The sequence below is a fragment of the Cervus canadensis genome, chromosome 16, assembly GCF_019320065.1.
Source record: "Cervus canadensis isolate Bull #8, Minnesota chromosome 16, ASM1932006v1, whole genome shotgun sequence".
Taxonomy (NCBI): domain Eukaryota; kingdom Metazoa; phylum Chordata; class Mammalia; order Artiodactyla; family Cervidae; genus Cervus; species Cervus canadensis.
The window spans coordinates 33140796-33151390 of record NC_057401.1 but is presented as its reverse complement, the minus strand read 5'-3'; the positions used below and the strand labels follow the sequence as shown (position 1 = coordinate 33151390).

General features: G+C 40.0%; 1 non-coding gene and 1 pseudogene across 1 annotated transcript; one reads left to right on the top strand and one right to left on the bottom strand.

Annotated features, from left to right (window-relative positions):
* Positions 1–207: 207 nt before the first annotated feature.
* On the bottom strand, positions 208–10237 carry LOC122454298 (annotated as a pseudogene).
* On the top strand, positions 8349–8420 carry TRNAY-AUA. Its single transcript has one exon. It is a non-coding gene; the product is annotated as a tRNA-Tyr (tRNA).
* Positions 10238–10595: the final 358 nt, after the last annotated feature.

Genomic DNA, 10595 nt, shown 5'->3' with positions numbered 1-10595 from the left:
ACTCTATTGTTTTTAGAGAAGATACAAGCATATTGTATCCCCTTCTCCAGGGGATCTTCCCAACCCAGGGATTGAACCTAGGTCTCCTGCTTTGTAGGCAGATTCTTTACCATCTGAGCCACTGGGGAAGCTCATATCATAGTCAAAAATATCTAAAGACTGAGACAAAAAAAATATTGGTGCTTATAAGACTATACTGGAAGATTATCAGGACAAACTCTGCATGGAATGCATGTTTCTGATCCAGATCCCCTGAGTCTTGTCCTGACGAATCTGGTTTGCTGCTATCTCTGCTTCAAACTCATCCTCCTCTTTTTCCTGAGTCTGCAGCTGGTAGGATATTTGGATCTGCAGAAGCTGCCTGTACTCCTGGGCTAAACCTTACCTCTTATGAAACTCTCCTACCCTGTTAAGTTCTTTAAGACCTTCCTTTATGTGATCCTGTTCTATAGCACCTTCTTCCTGTTCTTTTCCTTTTTTGCAAGCTTTCTTGCTCTTGAGCTTTTCTTGTACACATGACCTCATTCCCAAGTTGCTCCCTTTCCTCCCTTTCAGGCCTCAGCCACCTGTCCTTCTCAGCCAGTTTCTTTTCCTCTGTTCTTCTGTCCAGTTCTTTCTCCGGAATATCCTCCTCCTCACATTGCTCCACTACGTAGCCCTGAGAAAGCTTCCATTTTCTTCCCATGTCTTCTCTTTTTTGCTTCTTTGTTATCAGTCTCTTCTGGAACCTTTGAAGGGCTCTCTGCATGAGCTTCACATGCAAGTCCTGCTGTGTTCTCTACTCCACCTGAATGTATCCTATTGTCTCGCTGAGGGTTTTTTTGCAAAAAGCCCTGCTTTGTCTTTTCTTCCCCTAATTTATCCTGTCCTCTCTCAAGTTTACCCTTTGAATCATTGTTTTCTGCCAGTTGTGCCTGCCTCCCCTTCCTCCAGCTGCTGCAGCACCTGTTTTGGTGATTTGATGGCAACGACCTGTGAGTCCAGTACCAAGTGTGTGTTCTCCACCAGTTCTTTCTGTCTCCTCTCCTCCTGGGCTTGTCATTGTTTCTCAGCTCATTGGTCTTCCTCCCAGGATTCTGAGAACATCTCCTCTTTCACCATTTTCTGCCTCTTCAGCTCCTCACTGAATTCTGCCTGTGCTTTCCGCTTCTCACCACACGCCTTCAGATGGATACAAAGCAACTCAGCATAGACCCTCACTCCACACCCTCAGGGCTTCTCTGGTGGTTCAGATGGCAAAGAGTCCACCTGCAATGCAGGAGACCCAGGGTCCATCTCTGGGTTGGGAAGATCCCCTGGAGGACGGCATGGCAACCCACTCCAGTATTCTTGCCTGGAGAATCCCCACAGACAGAGGAGTCTGGCTGGCTGCAGTCCATGGTGTTGCAATCTGTCAGACATACCTTCAGATGGATACAAAGCAACTCAGCAGGGGCCTACTGACAGCTCAGTCACAAAACACTCTCTGTTTTTCTCTTCCAATAATCTAATTTTCCTTCTCATTCTTTTTTTCCCCTCTATTGTTTCTTTAGACAGCATTTCAGTAAAATACTCATTTTCTTCTGATGTTAAGCATTCATGTAGCTTATTTCATCTTTTGTCAGTATAGATGGAATACTGTATTCCTTTATTTAAAGCTATATTGAGATAATGTTGGTTTATAACATATCTAAGTTTCATGAATACTGCAGTATATTTCACCTAGTGTATGCACCACAGTGGGGCTTCCCACATGTGCTAGTGGTAAAGAACCTGCCTGCCGATGCAGGAGAGGTAAGAGACATGGGTTCAACCCCTGTGTCGGGCAGATTCCCCTGGAGGAGGTCATGGCAACCCAGTCCAGTATTCTTGCCTGGAGAATCCCATGGACTGAGGAGCCTCGTGAGTTACAATCCACGGGGCTGCAAAGAGTTGGACACTACTGAAGTGCCTGAGCGCACACGCAGGCATCCACCACAGTGTGCTCACCACCAAAAGCTTAGTTTCTATCCATCATGACACATCATCTCCTTTACCCACTTAGACCTCCCCTTTCCCTTCTGGTAACCACTGCTCTGTTCTCTTTATCTATGTGTTTACTTTTGTTTTGTTTATTTATTTATATACCACATATGAGTGAATTCATAAGGTATCTACCTTTCTCCATCTGACTTATTTCACTTAGAATAATACCTCAAGATCCATTTATGTTGTTGCAAATGGCAAGATTTCATTTTGTTCTGGCTTAGTAGTATTTCACTGTGTATATATTATCACATCATCTTTATATCCATTCATCCAATGATGAGTACTTAGGTTATTTCCATATCTTGGATATTATAGATAAATGCTACCATGAACATAGGGGTGAATAAAATCTTTTTTGAATTAGGTTTTCGTATTCTTCAAAAAATACTCAGAAGTGGAATAGCTGGGCCATATGCTAGTTCTATTCTTAATATTTTGAGGAATTTCCATATTGTTTTCCATAGTGGCTGTACTGATCTACATTCCCATGAACAGGGTGTGTGGTGTTTCTTCACATCCTTTCCAACACTTGTTATTTCTTAGTCATTCTAACAGTTGTGATGTGATATTTCACTGTGGTTTGGACTTGCATTTCCCTAATAACTAGTGATATTGAACATCTTTTGATGTGACTATTGACCATCTATATGTCTTTTTGGGGAAAAAAAGCTATTCAATCCCTTGTCCATTCTAAAAATTGTTTATTTTTGTTGTTATTGAGTTGTATGAGTTCTTTCTATATTTTGAATATTAACCCCTTATCAGATAAACAATTTGCAAATATCTTCTCCCATCTGGTAGGTTATCTTTATGTTTGCTTGACTGTTTCCTTTGCTGTGCAGAAGCTTTTAGTTTGATATAGTTCTATTTGTTTATTTTTACTCTTGTTTCCTTATCTGAAGAGATTTATTCAGAGAAATATTGCCAAGAGTGCACAAAATCTTGCATGCAAATTTTCATAGCAACTTTATTTACAGTGGCAGAAACATAGAAGCAATCCAAAAATCTATGAAATACTGCTGCTGCTGCTGCTAAGTCACTTCAGTCATGTCCGACTCTGTGCGACCCTATAGACGGCAGCCCACCAGGCTTCCCTGTCCCTGGGATTCTCCAGGCAAGAACACCGGAGTGGGTTGCCATTTCCTTCTCCAGTGCATGAAAGTGAAAAGTGAAAGTGAAGTCGCTCAGTCATGTCCGACTCTTCGCGATCCCATGGACTGCAGCCTACCAGGCTCCTCCGTCCATGGGATTTTCCAGACAAGAGTACTGGAGTGGGTCACCATTGCCTTCTCCGTATGAAATATTAATATGTAATAAAAAAAGAATGAACTAGTGTTATACAAAACAACATAGATGGATCTTAAAATTGTTACCTTAAGTAACAGAATCGAAACACAAAAGACAGCATATGGTATGATTCCATTCATATAGAGTTCTGGAAAATGAAAGCTATAGTGACATATAATAGATTCAGTGGCTGCTAGAGTTTGGGGACCCTTAGCGGTTGGAGGTAGGAACAAGGGATATATGAAAATGCCGTAAGATACATTAGGGTGATAGACAATTTCTTTATCTTAATTGTGGTTATGGCTATTCAATTATTGTCAAAATTCATCAAATAATTAATTTTAGTGTATGTAAATTATACTTCAAAAATCTACTTAATTTAAAACTAGCTAATAAAAATCTGTCATTTAATAATAGTACTATTACGAACTGGACTCACTGCTACCTCTTGGGATTATTTCTGCACAAGAATCCTATCGGTAGCAATATGCATGATACTAGCTATTAATTCTTAAGGGTTTGCTATATGGCAGCACTGTTTTGAGTGATTTTACAATTTTTGTTAAAATAATTTTTCTAACAACCCTCTGAGGAAAGTATTGTTATCTCTATTTGACAGGGGAGGAAGCTAATCACCAAGATATTAATTAACAGCTAGTAAGTGGCAAATTTATATTTTGAAACAGGTAGTTTAACTCTAGAGACCAGATCCTCAAGTATGACTGCATATTGATAGGCAAACACAGGAAATGTACATGTCAATATATTGCAATCTGTTTAATCTCCCAAACGAAGGGTACATGCAAATATGAATTCAAGAAGGGGGAGACTTGGCATAGGAATCCTTCACTGGGAAAGATAATTCTAGTTCTGAGTCTCAAAGGTTGAGAAGGAAACCTTTGAATTGTTGAGTAGCATCAGAAAATGTGTTTTCTGAAAGTCACCTGATACTAGGCAAGGCACTTTTTTTCTCACAAAACCAATCGTTTCATTCTTGAACTCAACTGGAATATTCTCAGTAAAAAAGGGTGAATATTCACAGTCTCTTATAAGCAAAGGCCTTGTCAATTTGTTAACTGTAATTTGGTGTGCTATTCTATTAGACATTAAAACCCTCATTCAGAGAGTTTTTGAATACTGAAGCCAAACTTTTCACGTTTGAAGAGTTGCTTCAAATGTTGTGCTCTAATCATTCCAGCAGATGGCAATACAATCATTCTTTAAAAAAACATATTTCCCCATCCAATTTAAAAAAAGACAAAAACAGCTTACTCTTTCTTATTTATTTATTTACAGTCCTCTGGCAAGTCCTTCTTTGTGGTAAGCTAAAACAATACATTCTACACAAGAGTTTTTAAGATTTCAGAGTTTTCTAAAGTTTTATAAAGGACCTTAAATGCTAAACTGGACACTGATCTTTATCCTGTAGAAAATGGAGGAAGCATAGATATCTTTTGAATCATGACTGACACGGTCAGAACTGTACATTAGGAAAATCACTCCGACTGGGAAAGGACAAGTGGCAGGATGTGGAAAGAGAATAAATATTTGTTGGAATGGCCTAGAACAGAGGTAATAGGAAATTGATCTTGAACATGGCAGTAAAAACTATGGCTTAGGGACTTCCTTGGTCGTCCAGCGGTTGAGAATCCACCTTGCAATGCAGAAGACGTGGTTCAACCCCCGGTTGGGGAAGATTCCCCGTGCTCCAGGGTGACTAAGCCTGTCCATTACAACTGAGCCTGAGTGCCACAACCAGACAGTCCGTGTCTGCAACAAAAGATCCCTCATGACACAACAGACATCTCATGGGCTGCAGCTAGGACCCGAGGCAGCAAGATGAATAAACAAACAAACAAAAAAGCTATGGCTTAGATGATGAAATAACTGCAGACATCCACGAGAGATAACTGAACAACTGATTGGATGTTAGAAGTTCAAAAGATGGAAGAGCCATAGATAACCCTTGGGTCTTAATCATGTTTTGGGGGGAAGATAACTAGAAGGCACAAGAATAGGTTTGGACAAAAGAGAATTTTTTGAAGTGCCAAGGTGCACCTATATGCTGATTTAACTTAGCATCTCACAAGACAGTCTACTGTTTAGATGAGAAATAACCTTTCAGAGATGGATGCAGAAGTGGTGGGTATTTGTAGCCACAGGAGTAGATGAGAAAGTCTGAGATGAAAAAGGCTGAAGTCCTAGGAATCTTCTGGAGAATACCTGCATTTAGGGGAATCTGAACATATGATTAACTTTAGCAGGATTTTCAGGTGAGTGTACTGTCTTTCAAAGCCTATGAATAAGGACAAATGGAATAAGAGTAATAAATATTTTAAAAAACTTTGTGATCATTTGTAAAGAGGTCATTGCATTTTGAGAAACCATTACACAAGTGGGTGGAGGCAGAAAGGTTATTATGAGAAAGGAATGGAGAAATGAAGAAAAAACAGAAAGTTTCTCTGAGAAGTCTGGCAGTGATGGGAAAGGAAGCTGTGGTTCTGTAGGTTGACTGGATGGTCGGGACAAGGGAAAATCTTTACAAAGTCCAGAGTTTTCCATGTATTTGTGTCTGTCATGAAGGAGACAGTCGAAATTATACTAAAGCTGTTTTCTTTTTTCTTCTTAAATGACATCTAGATAATTTAATGTAACTGCAGAACTTCATTTTCCTAGAAATTCATAGATGTAAGAAAGAATGGAGAATATAATTTAACAATGAATGTCACAACATGTTTCTTATTATTAACTATTTATCCAGTGATGCCTGAAGCTTTGAGACTATGAGACTTAGTCACGCTAATCAAGTCTGTTTGCAGAGTCCAAGATCTTTTGAAAGTGGTAAATGATAAGTCTGAAGAGGCTGCTGAAGCATCAACCAAGCATTTAGAATCATAGAAAGCTCTGAAGCCCACTGCTCTGTTACAATATGGAAGCATGTTTTCTTGTCCAAATTTAAATTTTATCCTTTCTGGGTTGTTTTTTTTTTTTTTCTTAGGAAGAGAAAACTCAGTTGGCAATACTTTATCTTGCTGGCAGAATTACTGAGGTGTAGAATTTGCTTCTTGCCACTAGAACTTTGGTGTCATGGTGTCATTTTTGTGCAAAGGAATCTGTGGAGACTGCCAGTTGAATCTGTGTGAGGAAAAAATAACATAACCTTGAATTGCAAACAACCAAGTCTGCCGTCAAATATGATAAACATACTGGTTTCATTAAAAACTAATAGCAAGACAGAATTTTCAAACACAGAGGCAAAGGAAAGTAAAGACAGGAAGAGGGCGGTGGGTGGCGGAGGACTTCCAGGAACTGTTATCTGTTCTTTTCTGTACAGATAAAGAGTTTGTTTATAAATTCCCAAACACCTGTCTCTGCTTTTAATTCTTGAGATCATGCTGTACCATTTCTGTCAACAGTCCTAAAAAATGAAAGATGATGAAATTACTCCCTTCTACTAGGTATCACTGCCCACAGGTTAGCATGTCTGGAGGCCTGGAAAGGCTGTGGTCTGCTAGAAGATAGAGCCTCCAGGGAGGGATGCACAACAATTTTTATATACATCAGAACCCAAGCAGAGAAAGCAAAGAAATCAATTTTCTTTTTATATCTGTAAAGATTAGAAATGCAATTTTAACTCCGAGTTTCAATAAACAGGGATTTATTTTCAATGGGAAGTGCTCCCTTTTTTTATATCTTTGCAGAATGGATTGATCAAATGGTAAATACATTATACACCTATTATCCTGATCACTTCTTTGAAAGTAGTGGGAATCCAAATTCATACAAAAAACAGATTCTGAAACTAGATTCTTCTGATTTCAATAAAGCTGTTTCCTAGGTTAAATCTCAAGATCCTTAAGGACAGAAACTTGTTCTTAATCTTTACTTATATTTGTTATACTGTGTATTTTAAAAATGCTGCCTGTTTAACACTTTTAAATTTTGACAATCACTTGGCCAACAGTCATCACCACTTCTGTGGCAATAAAACCCTTTTTCTGTTTACCTATCGGGTGGTAATGGAGTCTGGGAAGGGATGGAGTTCCTCCCCCAGCCGGGGAGTGAATGGTGATTGGATTAAACCAAACTGGGCACACCTAACTCCTCATTTCCTCAGGGATTAGATCTGACAGACAGAGTGCCTGAAGACCTATGAATGGAGGTTCGTGAAATTGTACAGGAGGCAGTGATCAAGACCATCCCCAAGAAAAAGAAATGCAAAAAAGCAAAATGGCTGTCTGAGGAGGCCTTACAAATAGCTGAGAAAAGAAGAGAAGCTAAAGGCAAAGGAGCAAAGGAAAGATAAACCCAACTGAATGCAGAGTTCCAAAGAATAGCAAGGAGAGATAAGAAAGACTTCCTCAGTGATCAATGCAAAGGAATAGAGGAAAACAATAGAATGGGAAAAACTAGAGATCTCTTCAAGAAAATTAGAGATACCAAGGGAAATTTTCATGCAAAGATGGGCACAATAAAGGACAGAAACAGAGAAGAGAGGATATTGAGAGAAGCAAAAGATATAGAGAAGAGGTGGCAAGAATACACAGAAGAACCACACAAAAAAGATCTTAATGACCCAGATAACCATGATGTTGTGATCACTTACCTAGAGCCGGATATCCTGGAGTATGAAATCAAGTAGGCCTTAGAAAGCATCACTATGAACAAAGCTAGTGGAAATGATGGAATTCCAGCTGAGCTATTTCAAATCCTAAAAGATGACTGTTAAAGTACTGGACTCAATATGCCAGCAAATCTGGAAAACTCAGAGATGGCCACAGGATTGGAAAAGGTCCGTTTTCATTCCAATCCCAAAGAAAGGCAATGGCAAAGAATGTTCAAACTACCACACAGTTGCACTCATCTCACACATGAGCAAAGAAATGCTCAAAATTCTCTAAGACAGACTTCAACAGTACATGAACTGAGAACTTCTAGATGTTCAAGCTGGATTTTAAAAAGGCAGAGGAACCAGAGATCAAATTGCCAACATCTGCTGGATCATCAAAAAAGCAAGAGAGTTCCAAAAAAAACATCTACTTCTGCTTTGGACTTCCCTGGTGGCTCAGGTGGTAAAGCGTCTGCCTATAATGCGGGAGACCCAGGTTCAATCCCTGGGTTGGGAAGATCTCCTGGAGAAGGAAATGGCAACCCACTCCAGTATTCTTGCATGGAAAATCCCACGGACAGAGGAGCCTAGTAGGCTACAGTCCATGGGGTCGCAAAGAGTTGGACACGACTGAGCAACTTCATTTTGCTTCGCTTTGCTTCAGCTTTATGGACTATGTCAAAGTCTTTGACTGTGTGGATCACAAGAAACTGCGGAAATTTCTTCAAGAGATGGGAATACCAGACCACCTGACTTGCCTCCTGAGAAATCTGTATGCAGATCAAGAAGCAACAGTTAGAACTGGACATGGAACAGCAGACTGGTTCCAAATTGGAAAAAGAGCACGTCAAGGCTAGATATTGTCATCCTGTTTATTTAACTTACCTACAGAGTACAGCATGTGAAATGCCAGGCTGGATGAAGCCCAAGCTGGAATTAAGACTGTGGGGGGAAATATCCATAACTTTAGATATGCAGATGACACTACCCTTGCAGCAGAAAATGAAAAGGAATTGAAGAGCCTCTTGATGAAAGTAAAAGAGGAGAGTGAAAAACCTGGCTTGAAACTCAACATTCAAAAAACGAATATCATGGCATCTGGCCCCATCATTTCAAGGCAAATAGATGGGGAAACAATGGAAACAGTGACAGACTTTATTTCCAAAATCACTACAGATGGTGACTGCAGTCATGAAATTAAAAGACATGTGCCCCTTGGAAGAAAAGCTATGAGCAACCAATTAAAAAGCAGACATATTAAAAAGCAAAGACATTACTTTGCTGACAAAGGTCTTTCTAGTAAAAGCTATGGTTTTTCCAGTAGTAATGTATGGACTACAAAGAAAGCTGAACACCAAAGATTTGATGCTTTTGAAGTCTGGTGTTGGAGAAGACTCTTGAGAGTCCCTTGGACTGCAAGGAGACCCAACCAGTCCATCCTAAAGTAAATCAGTCCTGAATATTCATTGGAAGGACTGATGCTGAAGCTGAAACTCCAATACTCTGGCCACCTGATGCGAAGTACTGACTCATTTGAAAAGACCCTGATGCTGGGAAAGACTGAAGGCAGGAGGAGAAGGGGACGACGGAGGATGAGATGGTTGGATGGCATCACCAGCTTGATGGACATGAATTTGAGCAAGCTCTAGAAGTTGGTGATGGACAGGGAGGCCTGGTGTGCTGCAGTCCACTGGATCACAAAGAGTTGGACACAACTGAACGACTGAACTAAACTGACCTCCTTATTTGTGATTGGCTTAGAGTGGGGTATATAAGTCTGTTTTGGCCAATGAGAACTGAGAGGAAGTCTGCGTGGACTTTTGAGAGTTTTCTCACTTCTGACTTGAAAAGGAAAACATAGAACAGACTCTTTCCCCTCTCCTACTTTCCCCCTTCCTACTTTTCAATATAACTGTGTGAGGACATGCTGTTTGTAGCTGTGGCAAACTCAAGGGGAAAGCCAGATAGCTGAAGAGAGCTGTGGGAGAATGCTGACTTAGTGGCAGGATTCGCCAATGCTCGCAATTACTTCTGGGTTTCTGGCCAACAATAATGACAATAAATGCCCTCATGACTTTGCCACATTTAGTTGCTTATGTACTTCCTAGTCAAAAACATTTAAATTGAGGCAGAAATTTAAAAAGATATCTCACATTACCTCATTGTTTCAGCTAATAATCTTGTGAATGTTAGCTGGAGTCCACAGAGGATGTTGGTAATCAGATCTGACTTGACGAACATCACAAAACTCGTAGGTGGCAGACCTAACAATGAAAATCCTAACTTTGGATAGCCATTCACATACTCGGTACAATGCACTTGATTATTTAACATGTGTCAAGTAACGACAGGCCAGGATTTGCCAACATGAGTGAAGCTGCAATCTTGGGGAAATTTCCCTTTTCTCAGGCAAGTCCTCATGAACTGGACTGGACTCCATCTCACCTCTCAGATCACAGTGAGGTCCTTTTAAAAGGGCATTCCATTACAAGAGTAGGCTGAATTTTCAGTAACAAATCAGTGAAAGGCTAAAGGCCTTTCATCTGCTAAAGGCTGATCTCTTCCTAACATTTTTGAGGAGTCCATTGTTAGCATGCCCAGAAATAAAGATTTGGAAGGAAATTCTTTTTCACATTTGTCCCATCTTCTTCCTACCTTTCACTAATTTGTTACTCTTCTAATGGAATGCCCT